We start from the raw sequence: 13,920 nt of genomic DNA on the forward strand, positions 1-13,920 counted from the left end.
CTAGGGCTGTGGCCCGGACGTTTTTTAGCGGTTTTTTTTTAAATAGGTTTTTTAGATGGGTTTTTCTTCTTCCGCGGGTTGGAGCGGGTTGGGCCAACAGAGCAAATTGGACTCGGCCATTTGCAACTGTGCCATTGCAGGTTCAAAAAAATTTTACCAGCCGGGTAACGACCCGGGTAAAAAATCGGGTCAAACACACTTTTTTTTACAAACTTTAAAAAATTCCCTAAATTTCTTAATTATCTTCTTCTTCCAACAGTGACACATCAATTCTGTCTTCTGAACACCCCTGAACTACTTATTAAATACTAATTTTTACCACTTATCCTACTTTTCATGCTACGAAATTATCGTAGAGCATTTGGCGGCAATATTTTGACAGGCATAGAGAATAACGAGCTTTTCTATGTGACTACTAGATGGCGCCACCGCTCGGGTTGGCCCGCGGACCCGGGGGTTTAATCCGTCGCCCGCCCCGTTAAAAAAATGCCTCGGTGGGTCGAGTCGGGTTGCGTTTTTTTTCGTTCAGCCCGGGCGGTGGCCCGGGTTTTCATCGCCCGGGCCACAGTCCTAGTTCCAGCCGTTTGGCTACCAAAAGAGCAGAATTATCGCGTGTAAACAGGGCTATTTAGTTTTAATTTATTTTTTTCGTCAATTTTCCGTAACCCCTGTTCTCTTCTCGGCTGTGTTGTGTTGGCTTCCCTATCCCGGTTTTAGCAGAGCCATAGATGATGGTAGAACCACTTATATGGAAAGGCCTTGCTTGCCTTTTCGGCTTTCCCCCCTGGAAGTGTTCTGGCCATACCTTAGTTGCAGAGCCACAGCGGGTGTGTTGGGAAACACATTTTTTTTTCCAGTACCAAAAGCAACAAAGTTTCAGTAGATGGTCGCTGTTGGCGCTGACAATAAGGTATAAATCGATACTTAAGCTCATTTTTCCACTTTTGATTCGCGATATTGGCTGCAACTTTGGGAAAAATTTCCGAGAGGAAAATTTAAATTTAACAGGCAGTGGTTCTACCATACATCTATAACTCTGGTTTTAGGGTAAAAGTAGTCCGATATGGAAACTTTAAACAGCGCCTTTAGTGAGTGTGTCAGCTACTACGTCCAGCTACTTCGTACCGCTTCGTACAGCCTAGATGGCTCTTTTTAACGTTTCCACTTCACAATTCTGATAGGCTCCACCCTAAAATCTCTGAAAATCGGACTACTCTTACCCTAAAACCGGGATAGGGAAGCCAACACAGCCGAGAAGAGACCAGAAGTCTATAGCTATTATGGCCGTACACGTCTACGTGCCTGCCTGCCAAATGTTCTTACAAAAATTGATGTTGCAATGTTGCACCCCCCCTCATTTTTTGCAACCCTTTCTCAACCCCCAATTTTTAAAAATCACCTTTTCTTTGTTCTAGAAAGTAGAAACGGCAGACCACGTCCAGCTCTCACATCGACAGATCGCTGTCTTTCGCTCTCCCTCCCCTTAATTTCCTGATTTATGAAGGGGGAAATAAAAATAAAAAGGACGTACAGGACAAGAACAATGAATTTTACCCATAAACCCCAATTATACCCAAGTCACCAATTGGATTTTTGTGGGGTTTTTGACGGCCACCTTTTTAAGAGCCTCATCGACAAGTGGATCCCTCTTCGTTTTACTCACATATTCTTCAGGATGAAAATCTTTCATGTGTTTTGGAATATTACGTTTGTAACCACATGTAACATAACACCAATCATTGGATGATGGACATTGTAATCTGTGAAAAAAAATGTGTTGAAATGGTGATAAAGGATATCAGATCCTTTACGTTGTATTCAGTGCTAGTCTGTGCTCCATTGCCATTTTCCCCTTCAATCCCCTTCGCGTATGTTATGTCGCATTTCTCCCCCTCCGACGTTTCTAGGTTACAACGTACCTAAAATTTAATTGAATGCCAAAGTTATTAACAGTAAAACCTTGCTTTGCTTAAAGCAGGACCCTCAGTCTCAGTGAACTCCTCTGGATGAAATTTGTTAGCATGCCTATTTGCGTTAAAATTGTTAGAACATGCTTTAAAACACTTATCATTCGTTGATTGAAATCTATAAAAGTAAAAAAAAAATACATCAGTAAGTGATGGTGATTCATGACAATGTAATAAACTCCTACAAATAGGAATCTCTTCTTTTCTTCCATTTCCACCTTTTTCTTATCTTTTTCGATTAAAAATGCATCTTCCGACTCGGCCGATGTCTTGAAACTTTCATCTTTGGCTGCAGGGCCCTCGAAAATAACTTGGTAGCCCTCCAAAGGGTGGGAGCGGTAACGAACATCGGAACTACAGAATTGAACACCTGCTGTGACAGTACTGGTAGTCACAATAGGTAGATGATCAGCTGCAACTGGTTCCTTTTGGCGGAAAACGTATCCATTAATTTTTCCGCTCCGATAGAGTGTTTCGAAAATCTTCAGATATGCATCTGTTATGGCGTTGTCCTTCACCGCATCTATGATGGTGACATCGTACTCTGTAAAATAGAAATAAAACATTATTACCAAAAATGTACAAATATATATATAAACAAAATGTTTTAACATACTTAATCCAAATGGAAGGTCCACAACCAGTGTGCAAGCATGGGGTTATGTAAATTCCCTTTTTTTCCACATGTTATTTTTAAAGACTTTGTCTAATTCTACTTGTGCAACGTGGGGGTATACGCCACCCCCCGGTTGCAGATTTTCCTTGATGAAAATTTGATAGTCATCAAAATCTCTTCCAGGGAGATAATTCCTGAATGTAGAATAGAAAAGATATAATTTAATTTAAGAATGTAATATAAATAAATAAAATCAATAAAATTTTAGAATTAAAAAAAAAATTACAAATTCATTATCTCTTCCTCTAACAGGAATGTGATATAATTCCTGACGCAAAAATCCTTCGCCTCTTCTACATTTTCATGGATGGCGGACTGATTACGCCAAGGATCTCCTATAAAAATAAATAATAATTAAATCTAATTATTAATTATTAAAACATTTTGGGTTTACTTACCGAAGATCGTCATCATTACACGCCATTTTTTAAATTCTTTACGCTGTGAAAAGCGATAACAGCTACCAAGTTGCTGAGTCATGAAGACAAACAGCTTATGGCTGTGAGGTGGCTCTCCATCAGCCATAGCTATCATTGTAAGATGGATTGTTGATCCTCGGTCTGTATGAAAAAAAAAATGATTTGGGAAAAAAAATTCACAACTCAATCAATTTCTCATGCTCCTCATTTTTCAGGCTCCCTATGGTAAATCTCCTCCTCCTCCTCTTCAAACCAGATTTGGGATCCGTCGATCCCGTCAATTGCAGGATCCCACCCGCCTTCCTCTTCTTTATCTTCACCTTCTTCGTCTTTTCCGTTTTCTTCGCCGTCAATTTGTTCTTCTACCCTCTCTATAATTGATATGTTTAAATACAAATTAATAAAGATTAATGCCTATATTGCTATGTTTAAATTTTAAAAAAATTAAATAAAAAAAATTATAACTTTGTATGTTTCACCCGTATGTACGTTCACTGAGCCGCCCCCTCGTTGCATAACCTTTTGTTGATGGTTGACTCCTCCTCGTCCTTCTTCCTTTTTCGTTGTTCCACTTAACATGTGTAAATAAAAGGGGAAAATGAAAAAATATAAAAAAGTGGGAAAAAATAAACTCATAGAAAAAAAACTCAAATTGACTTACCTAAAATGGAGTCCCAAAAAAAAAAGCCCCAATGGCGTCGAAGCTGCAGCAGGTAAATCTTCAAAATATATAGGGATTTCTTCCACTGAGAGACTTAGTTTGTTAGACATATTTCCTTAGAGTATTTCCCGTAACTAATCTTGTTACAATTCCGCTTTCCATAAGTAAACTTTTTTCATTTAGACATCTGCCGCTATGTGCGTGATTGTTGCGTGATTGCGTGGTTGCGGGAAGCTTTTGGACGATTTTTATTTTTCAAAAATTCAAACTTAGTTTTCAATATCGGATAGAACAAGATTCGAAACTCAAATTGATGACCAATACCCCATTGCTGATTTGAGCTTTTTTGATATTTTTGCTATTCATTAGCTTAGATATTGACTTATATAATGCAACATGTTACCGATTGATATTACAGTGACTGAAGCTGTTGTAATTCAAAATTTTCAAAATTTAACTTTTATTTATCTCCCCTTGACCGAGAATCGAACTTCGGTCGACCAACATGGTAGAACGGATGGCTTACCATTACATCACCGTTGACTTAAAGAAAAAGGGAAAATATGGTGCCGTATGGTATGGTCCAGGTAAACCCCCCTTCACTTACCCCTCTCCCATGGGTAGGTGCAATACCCCCCGTCCGACCCCCTTTCTGGCCGGCTTGGGCTGCGCGTCAGTCCCGTAAAACTCTAAACTTTTAACACAATAGCTTATTTCCAAGTTCACCTTAAATTGTATTTCAAATTGATATTTCTGACATATGGGCTTTATTTATATCAGTGCATTCAACCTTTTCATCAAAAAAGTTTAAAAAATTTTGAAATATAAAAGTAACAAATTAAAAACGAACAGGTCTAACATGGTTTCATTGACTGAATAGTATATATGACCGGTGGCGGATCTCAGCACCGCTCTAGCATATCGATATATATCTAGCAAACTGATAAGGATGCCAGATCTCGTACCTGGTGAAATAGGACTGGTAGAAATAGGACTACAGGAAGGTAGAAATAAGACTGCTCTTATGGAGAAATAGGACTAGCAATATTCAGTTGCTAAAAGCAGTCCTATTTCGACTTTCCTAAAACGTAGTCCTATTACGTTTCAGTCCTATTTCATTGTCCTCTCTCTAAGTTGTTTTCAAGAAGAGAAGCTGTCAAGTCTAAATTCCTGCAAATAGGAAGCGAGATTATTAACAACACGTAAACAAAGAAAAGGCTAAATAAATTACCTAATTGTATCCAACAAATTATATAATACCCTTTCTTGGTTCTTAACTTAGACCAGAGGAGCAAGAGGAGCCGATCGTGTAATGGCGACCCATATTGGACTTCCTATCTGAGGAAAAGTAGCACCACTCAGCTGGATAGGTGCACTGATAGACTGTGACAAGTAAAACAAAATACATTTGTATTTGCTTAAATTTAACGTTAACGGACCGTTTACGTATGTTCGGAAACTCGGTGATCCTCCATTTCTTGTCTTCCGAGGATCCCGTATGCAAATGTAGCATTGCATTACTCGTCAGACTTTTTTTTATAACATAACGTACCTAAAAATGAATTTGAAAATAAGAGTGGTTCGAGGTTGCCATCTTGGATAGCTAAATTTCCCAGATTGGAGCAACCTCAAAATCGTTTTCTTTTCGCAGGAGCTCCTCCACTTCACTTGTCTCTTTGTTGTTCATCTTTCACGTAATTCAACTCCACCTCAATTAACAGTGGGTTTACCTACCCATACTATCCCCCCTTCGTTTTTTACGGCCGCCTTTTTTATAGCCAAGTCACCAAGTGGATTCCTTTTTCTTCTTCCACAGGTTGCGTAAGTGACGCGGGCACACACACAATTGAAGAAAAAAAACACAGAAATAAAAAAAACACACAAGGTGCCACAACAAACACAGGCACTTTCACCGCAATCACTCGCACACAACTGCAATGATAATACTGTGTGTGTGTGTGTGGATGAGAGGGGGGGGGGGATTGGAACGTATTTGGCAGAATGGCATTCGGAAAACGGCCAAGCAACGTCTTATCTTTGGGGGTGGTGGTGGTGAATCACGGCTGGCCTTGAGCTTGGTTGCGTAAGTGGCGTGGTCAAACACACACAATTGAAAAAAAACACAGAGGTGAAAATAAAACCAAAAAAACGCACAAGGTAACACAAAAAAACACTAGCGCTTTCACCGCAATCTCTCGCACAAATTTCCGGAAACACATTGTAAAAAAAATGGCGGTCGTAAGTGCAGTGGTGTGCAGTTGTGTAGAGGTTACGAACGACACACAGGATCGGTGGTTGTAAAATATTTTTGGTGGCAGACTTCATCTGAGCCACAAACAAACATCTATTCACATCCATTCGAGAAGTAATGATCCGTTCTGTAGAAAGATAAAAAAGGACGAAATAAAGAGGACGTACGGGGCAAGGAAATGCCAATTAATTTTAGGGATGTATCCTTTAAAGCTTTTACGAAATTTCTGCCATACTTTTCCTTTTAAGATATTTCTCTGGTTTAAAATGTACACCATACTACGTGGAATGAGTCCAGCAGATTCAGCGCCAATGGGTCCACCTGTATAGAAAGAGAACATATATACTCGAGGAAATCTGGACTGGGTCATAGTCTGCAATAAAGAAAATGTCATGTTGTGCTGTTGCTCTTGTTCTTTATCGGCCAACTGTTGATGAGCTGCTTGGAGCGCAACATGTTCCCTCTCAATTCTGTTTGGCTGAAGGAATTCAGTATTCTGAATAATATTAGCTGTCGAGGTGGAATTCGTTCAAAGTTGGCAGAGGATGAACGTGATCGTGCAATAGCCTACAAAAGAGACAGTGTAATCATTAGTTAAAGGTAAACAAACAACAAAACCTTAAAAAGACAGAATCTTTAGGTATTGTTAAGAAAGAGGTTTGTGTGGTGGACATCAGATTTCCATGCAGGGGTGAACTTATTCCAGCTGATAAGGGTTGTTAAAACAGTTAAGGGTTGGTAACCAATTGAGGTTCAGTTTAGTAGACGACGAAGGAAGAAAAAAAAACTAGTAGGTATTTTTTTTACTTTCCTTTCTCCGTTGGTGGAAAACGTTTCGAAAAACGTGGCTCTGTAATTTTTAGAAAAAGAAGAAAGTATAAAAAGAGACCCCTAATTTAAATTCCCATCCTTTTGATTTAAGTGATTGAAATTCAGCAAAAAAACTACACGCTGCTTGGAATCAATCCTGCGGATTCATATCCAGTGGGCCCACCTGATAAGAAAGAGAAAATAATTAATTTTAACATTTATTTGCAAATAAATGAAGAATTTATCTTCAATGGTATAAGTCTGAGTCGTACCAGACCCAGGATGACCATATGAAAAAATTGCGGAATCGAATCCGCTAACAGTTGACTGTAAAAGAGTTTGACACGCATAAACACTTCCACTTGAGAGTCCTTGGTGGAGAAAACTCGATCAAAATGGAACTCTACACCGGGAATAGTGGATTTTGTCCTTGAAGTCAAAGGCGTAGTAAAAAACTGCCTTTGTCGGGAGCGCCGAGGTTGTTGCCTTGGGTATTACTGCTATGTGTAGTTTTGGGCACTTCAAGAGTATTGTCAGACAAATCTTTGAGAAGACTCATTTTTTCGATTGGCACATGTTCATTTTGATGAGAGCGAACTCTGACAAATGCCCGTAATTTCTCTGTACGATCCATCTCTTTATGGTGAAGTGTTCTAATTTGGAGTTCCAACTCACTACGTTTAGCCTACACAAAATAAATTATTTGACATGGATAAAGCATTTAAAATTTGAGTAATTAAGATTTGCCTTATCTTGTTGGAGCTCCACGTCTTTCTGCTGATTTTTGAAGTTCTTAGTCGCCATCCTTATCTTTTAGGTTGCCCACCTTTCTTTCGAATTCTTGAACGAATTCGAACTTTCCCGTAATCTCGTTCAACTCCCTCTTAACCTAGCTCACGGTGTTGTCCATCTCAATCACTTTCCCTTGAAGATCCTCTTTCTCGAATTGTATTTCGCCTACCTTTCGTTCAAAATTTGCCATTTTTTTACGCAGATCCCTCAAAGCTTCGATGGAAATGTCGTGAATGACCCTAGACTACAATGAAAATTATTGAGTGACTTAATTTAATAAAGAATTATTTTAAAACAACCTTGCTGGGAGGAGATTTTGCGGGGACATTCCGGGATGAAATTCTATGGATGATTACTGGATTGATGTTTCTATGTTTGTCCCTGATGTGGCGATTAAAATTTTTCGCGTCTTTATACGATAGATAACATGTATTTATTCACACTGGTACCTATTGAAAGAAAAGAAAATTAAGTGCGTGTCAATCAGGACAATTCTCCCATACTCTTAATTTCTTACCTGGGAGTTTTATGCTCTAACCAATGCAATCTCATTCCTTCTCTAGTCTGCGATTCAGCTAGACATGGAAGAACATCGGCGAGGGAAGGATCGGTTTCAATTGCTTTCTTGTCAGGTTTGTAATCACATCGGACCTACAGTTTAGTTTAAAGAAAAAAATTACAGATTATTGGCAGAGTGAATGGTGGACTAGAGAACTAGAAAATAATTATCGGTTTAGTCTGGTAACTCAAGTGATTCCTACCGGAATGATATTTTTGTCCAAGTATAATTAAAAAATTTATAAATAACTAATTACACAATTAACAATGTATGGCGTTCAGTTTGTCCCTTCAGACCGGTACCTTTCAGGCCAGTACTGGGTAACCTTTCAGCCAACAAAACACGGTTAATTGTGACTGGGGCTGTAACCCAGGTTATGAGTGATCTGGGAGCGGAAGAACTGTGTCTTTCATCACCTTTGATTGCATCTTCATCTACATCTAGGACATTATGCTACCTCTGAGTGAAATATTGATTGGGCAATTCCTCATAGTCTTTTCTTATCTTAAGTGTGCCGTCTTGTCTGTCTATGCTAGGACTTGATTTCCATTCGCTACTGTTCAAGGATTTTTTCTTTCTTTTGTGATGCCATTTACTGCACTTTTTTATTTATTCCTTTCCTTCGGTTTTCAATAGATTTATTTCTCTTGATTTTAGTCCACAACCCACATGTTATTGAAAATGTTTTCCTGCTAGGTTTTAGAATGTTCCTAACCGGCACCGGTTGTTACCAGAAACCTACCAGACAGCTTCCTTTAAAGATTAGGTAAGTACCAAGGGTGTCTAGCTTTGAAAAAGCTTCATTGAATGTTCCATCAAACTTCCAATTTCCAAGCCGTGAAGCTACCAACGATAGTTTTAGGGAAACTTCCAAATTACGGGTTTTGGAATCAAATTCGTCTCTTGGCCATAAGCTACCGAATAAGTTGCGTAACTTTATCTAGACAATAATAAAATAAACAGAATAAGTTGTGCATAATGTTCTTTGTATTTCACATAATAATTTTAGCATTATGCAAAACAATCAAACCATTTGTAAATAACGAACATATAACATGATGAAATAATAACACGATAAAGCTTAATAATCGCTTTCTACAGTTGATGCATCTCGTGAGGGACTCGAATCACGTAAACTAGGTAAACAACCGCTTCGAATTGTAGAACTGTGGGATTATCTAGGAAGACATTGCCCTGATTAGGGCAATTTCTATTTTGACACTACTTTTATTATTTAAGCTAATAATTTATTCTCAGACAAATCAAAAAATGTTTAATCGTTTCACGTTATCTAAAAATTTCAAGAACTGCGATATCTGTTTAGGTAAACAGCGTAGCTTCGTAAAGTTAGGCAATTTTGCAATCCAATCTCAATCCAGGCCATCTACGTCCGTCTTTTCTGCAAACTAAATCCCAAAGAATTCAAGCTGGATACCCCGTTGGATCTTTTACAAAATACCATGAAGGTTGCTTTCGCCAATATGCTCCCATGAAGACGGAATCTTGTTGCGTTCTGTTGCGCTCTCAAGATACACTTTGATGGACCGTCATATGACCATGGAAGTCGATGGAGTCATGGAGTCATTGGCCGCGATGATCTCCCATGATTTGAAATTAACCGCAGCATTGCCATGCTTGGTGGTCAACGCATCAGCTGAAGGGCCAACGATGTTGGTCTCTCCTTTGGTGTCGTGGGCAATCGTGGACTCGATCGCCGCCAGTTGGCATATGCCAACTTTAACCAGCCCAGCACGCTCGGCCGCTCCATACAGGCCGATTTGGACGTCACCATGCAAGGTCGTTTACAATCCTCTCGAGAGTTTTCCAGGGCCGTCGCGTGCACTTGCCCGCCACCATTTTTGTCGGAAATCTCTTCCTCCGACAGCTAGGTCAAAATCAAGAAAAACACTCCCACCGAAGAGAAATCCCTACCCTAACTATTCACGAGCAATAAGACTGTCGCTTCAAGGATACTTGCTTCGAGTGCGAACCCAAAGCTTTGGTAACCCTAGGTGAGCGATTCCACAAAGCTAATTTATGAAGCCTAGATGTTGTATTATTTGACGAATTACAAATGAATTTATTTCCTAACAGGACAAGTCGTTCGTAAAAAACCAATGAACTCTTGGGCATGGAATCCCAACTTGAATTTTAAAACTGCGAGAATTAAACTGGCAAGGCCTCCATATCCAAGTAAATTAACGAATAATTCAAGCTTTCGGAAATAAACTTGCATGGTGGTGTGCCCGGTTTCCTCGTCATGGGATTCATACAAATACGGAACTACGTATTTGCAGTTGTTGGTGCAGCACGACTGGCGCCTTCTCCATGAAGGCCGCCCTGCTCTGAACGCAAGTTCACCCTGCTGAAGCTGTTGGAATGAAATTGAAGATTGATTATGCCTTCTCAACTGGCAAGAAGGCTGCTTCTGGCTAGATTTTCACCTTCGTTATTAGGATGCCATTACTTTGTTGGGTTCCCCCGACCCCATTGGAATGTCGAATTCAAATTGAGAATGTTCAATTTTTTATATCTGTTTGCGGTCTAACTTCAACGATCCATTTGAGTGAATGTTGATTTATTTGTTGTTTAACTGTTCTCCAAATTATGTGTTCTCTGAATTATGTTCTCTGGATAGCCTTCTTCTCTGTTAGTTGAAGGGTTTTGAAAGAAAGGTACCCCACTATCCTTTCTTGGGACTTTTGATGTTAGCTGGATTGGCAGATGTTTCTATTTTTGAAGGGTTGGTGATGGTGAGTGTGATGAATTTTTTGCTCGTGGAGTAAACTCCGTTTGCATAATTTTTATATTTAATTGTTAATTGCTATTATTTATTTGTAGAAGAATCTTGGAAGCCGTGCTGTCCACCACGTCCAGAAGTTAGTAAAGTTAAAGTTCAGGCAAAACTAGAGAACCTTTCAGACACAATCTTACACCACACAATAACAACAAATCTTAAATGAGTCATCTAGTTTCCTGTAAATATCCGTTTCAATAACAGGTATCAGATAATGCTTTCATAGAATATATCGGTTAACTATATTTTAAATAATATAAAGTAGCATAATTTGTTTTATCATACAGCATTTCCATCGATGATATGATTTCATTTTACTTTGGTTATAGGTTATGCTCCCATAGTTGCAATCCAGTGTGATATGTTGCAGACTATGTTGGTGAAATAATTTTTGTATCAAGTTAATATGTGCTGGCTGTTTCTTGGGTATGGTGTCGTGTTACGGAAGTTTCACCCATTTTTTTTTAAATTTTCATTGTGTCTATGCATTTTACCGTTTATATGTTATAAAGGAACTAAAAGAAATTTAGGAGTTTTTATGTCAAACCAATAATTAACGTGTTCGCGATTGGGAAAGGAACTAGAAGGAAGTTGGGTGTAAGGAAACTTGACTTTTATGTATCTAAAAAAGAAAATTGAGGTTAATCGTTAATGAATGACGATGCAATGGGTATGGATAAAAGCGGTTTTAATATATATTCCCAACAAAAGTTAATGCTATTGCACAAATTTATATATAACTTAAACTCTCTCCTATAAAATGAAAATTACTACATTAAATATGGAAAAAAAATACAATGGGTGTACATAAAATAATTAATCTAATATTCAGGGTCCGGTGCAAAACTGAAGGTGCCTCGCTCAACGAGTCAAACTTAATCGGTGTTGGAGTAAAGAGTTGAAGGTAAGTACAAAACTGGTGTCGCCAATTTGCTACATTCCCATCTCTAAGAGGATGCTTTGGGGATTGTGAAACAAATTGAGTTATTTTATGCTGAAAAATTTCTTCCGAGACAATAATAAGGTGTTTAATTTCCATAATTTAGTACTGGATTTCTTTCTACAAGGGAGATCCAGATTGCATTTCAACTGGGACTGTATCGACTGATGTTCACTAATCAGCACAGGTTGTAAGAAGATACTTGTAAAATTATCTGCAAACGTCTGACTAGCATCCATAGATTCTATCAAGTCATAAAGAACCGGCATGATGATGGAAAGTGTGCCCCGGTTCACCATTCTTATTAGCTTTTTCAAGATGTGTGTAAGGTCTAGACCTGCTATTATCTGTTTCAAAGCAATTTTTAAAATTTGGAATGGATGGGAGTGGGACTTGCTTTGGGATCTTTCTTCGCCGTCCAGACAGTTGAAGTCGCCAATTAACACAAGGGGAAGAGCTTAAGCAGGGACGGTACTTCTCAGAAAATTTTTCGTTCCTCCTTTGCTTGTTTACCCGACGGAGCATATAGATGTTTATAAATGTAAACGATTCCAAGTCGATAGAGATAAGCCTTCAATCGGGATCTAGCAAAGGTTGCTAATGGTTCAAGCCATGTCGTAATAGAATGATACTATCATTTTTGTTGGGACCCAAATTTGTAAACAAGTGATAGCTACTTTCAATAATGGGACAAGCATGGAAAGCCAACTCTTGAAGTCCCACAATATCAAAGTACCCGTCCCTGCAAAAGTTAAATAGAAGTTGACGTTGCTCGGTCGACTTCAAACCCCCCGTTTAAATTAATACAACTTTAAGTTCTCTCATTTATTTTAATTTTTTTTTTGGGGGGGGGGGGGTCTGGTGCTATAGCTGTCTTTGACGGTCGGGAGTTCTTAGCTGTCAATGTCGGTTTTAATTGTTTGGTTCGTGGTGGAAAAATTAGTGTCTATTTCGGCACCAAATTTCACCGTTTTGACACCAATTTTACCATTTTTGGCACCAATTCTGTGCCATGTATGAAAATTTTTGGGACAATAATCATGTGATGAAATCACCGATTTCATTCATGACAACTTGGGATTGTGTAATCGAATCCTGGCGAAGCCTAAAAAATCTTCGATTTTTAATTAATTAGTAATGAAATTTTAAAATTTTAAAAAGACAATAGCACATGTCACTACAATATCATGCGGGCACATGTTGCATTGCATAAGCAAATGTCTTAGGTAATGGACGACTAGCTACCGTACGGCTCATGCTTTCCTTTTCGGGAAATGTCACCGGTAGTCTATTGGTCAGTTATCCGGGTAGATATGCCAAAAGACAGAGGTTCGAGTCTCGGTCAAGTCAGATAGGTAAACTAATTTCAATTTTTGAAAAATTTTACTTGAAAAGCTTACGGAGTTGGTGAAAGATAGGTATCTTCCACTTCCATTAACTTCGGTATCATAGTAACTCATGGTAACTCATCTGCATGGTGTATCATGCATCATGGTAACTCTTCACCGGCTAACTGCTCAAAACGTTATATTTTATCTACGAAAAATTACTAATAATTAAAATCGAACTTATTTTAGCGGTTTTTTTCAATAAAATTATTAAAATCCCATAAATAAATACAATAGTGCCGAAACGGAAAAACATAGTGCCGGAAAAAGTGCCGAAACGGGTTGACACCAATCAATCGAACCCCTCACAAAATTGAAAATGATTTGCGATGATGAAACTAGATGGCGTATGGTGCCTTTTTTACAAACAAGCAAAATGGCGAAAGTTATCGTTCTGCAAGCTGCCATATGTAAGGCGCGCCATCATAAGCGTCACGGCAAAAAAAATTTAAATTAAAAAAGGCGCCACCGCTATCTAGCGGTTAAAATTACAACTATACATAATAATGTTAGTGTTCAAATTTATTTGTTTTTACAGACGAAATTCAACCTCCAAAAAATTACATGTAGGTAACTCTGGCAGTCTGTTATGGGAGCCCAAAACTATGGTGGCACAAAACCGCAACTTTTTAAATTTCAATTTTTTTTTTCGAAATATCA

The 13,920-nt window shown here is 38.5% G+C and overlaps 1 long non-coding RNA gene across 1 annotated transcript; it reads right to left on the reverse strand.

Annotated features, from left to right (window-relative positions):
- Nucleotides 1–4,873: 4,873 nt before the first annotated feature.
- LOC124342728 lies at nucleotides 4,874–5,711 on the reverse strand. The gene is made up of 3 exons (XR_006918925.1): nucleotides 5,170–5,711; nucleotides 4,955–5,106; nucleotides 4,874–4,893 (listed from the first exon to the last, which is right to left on the reverse strand). It is a non-coding gene; the product is annotated as an uncharacterized LOC124342728 (long non-coding RNA).
- Between the last annotated feature and the right edge of the window lie 8,209 nt (nucleotides 5,712–13,920).

Source organism: Daphnia pulicaria, chromosome 1, assembly GCF_021234035.1.
Source record: "Daphnia pulicaria isolate SC F1-1A chromosome 1, SC_F0-13Bv2, whole genome shotgun sequence".
NCBI lineage: Eukaryota > Metazoa > Arthropoda > Branchiopoda > Diplostraca > Daphniidae > Daphnia > Daphnia pulicaria.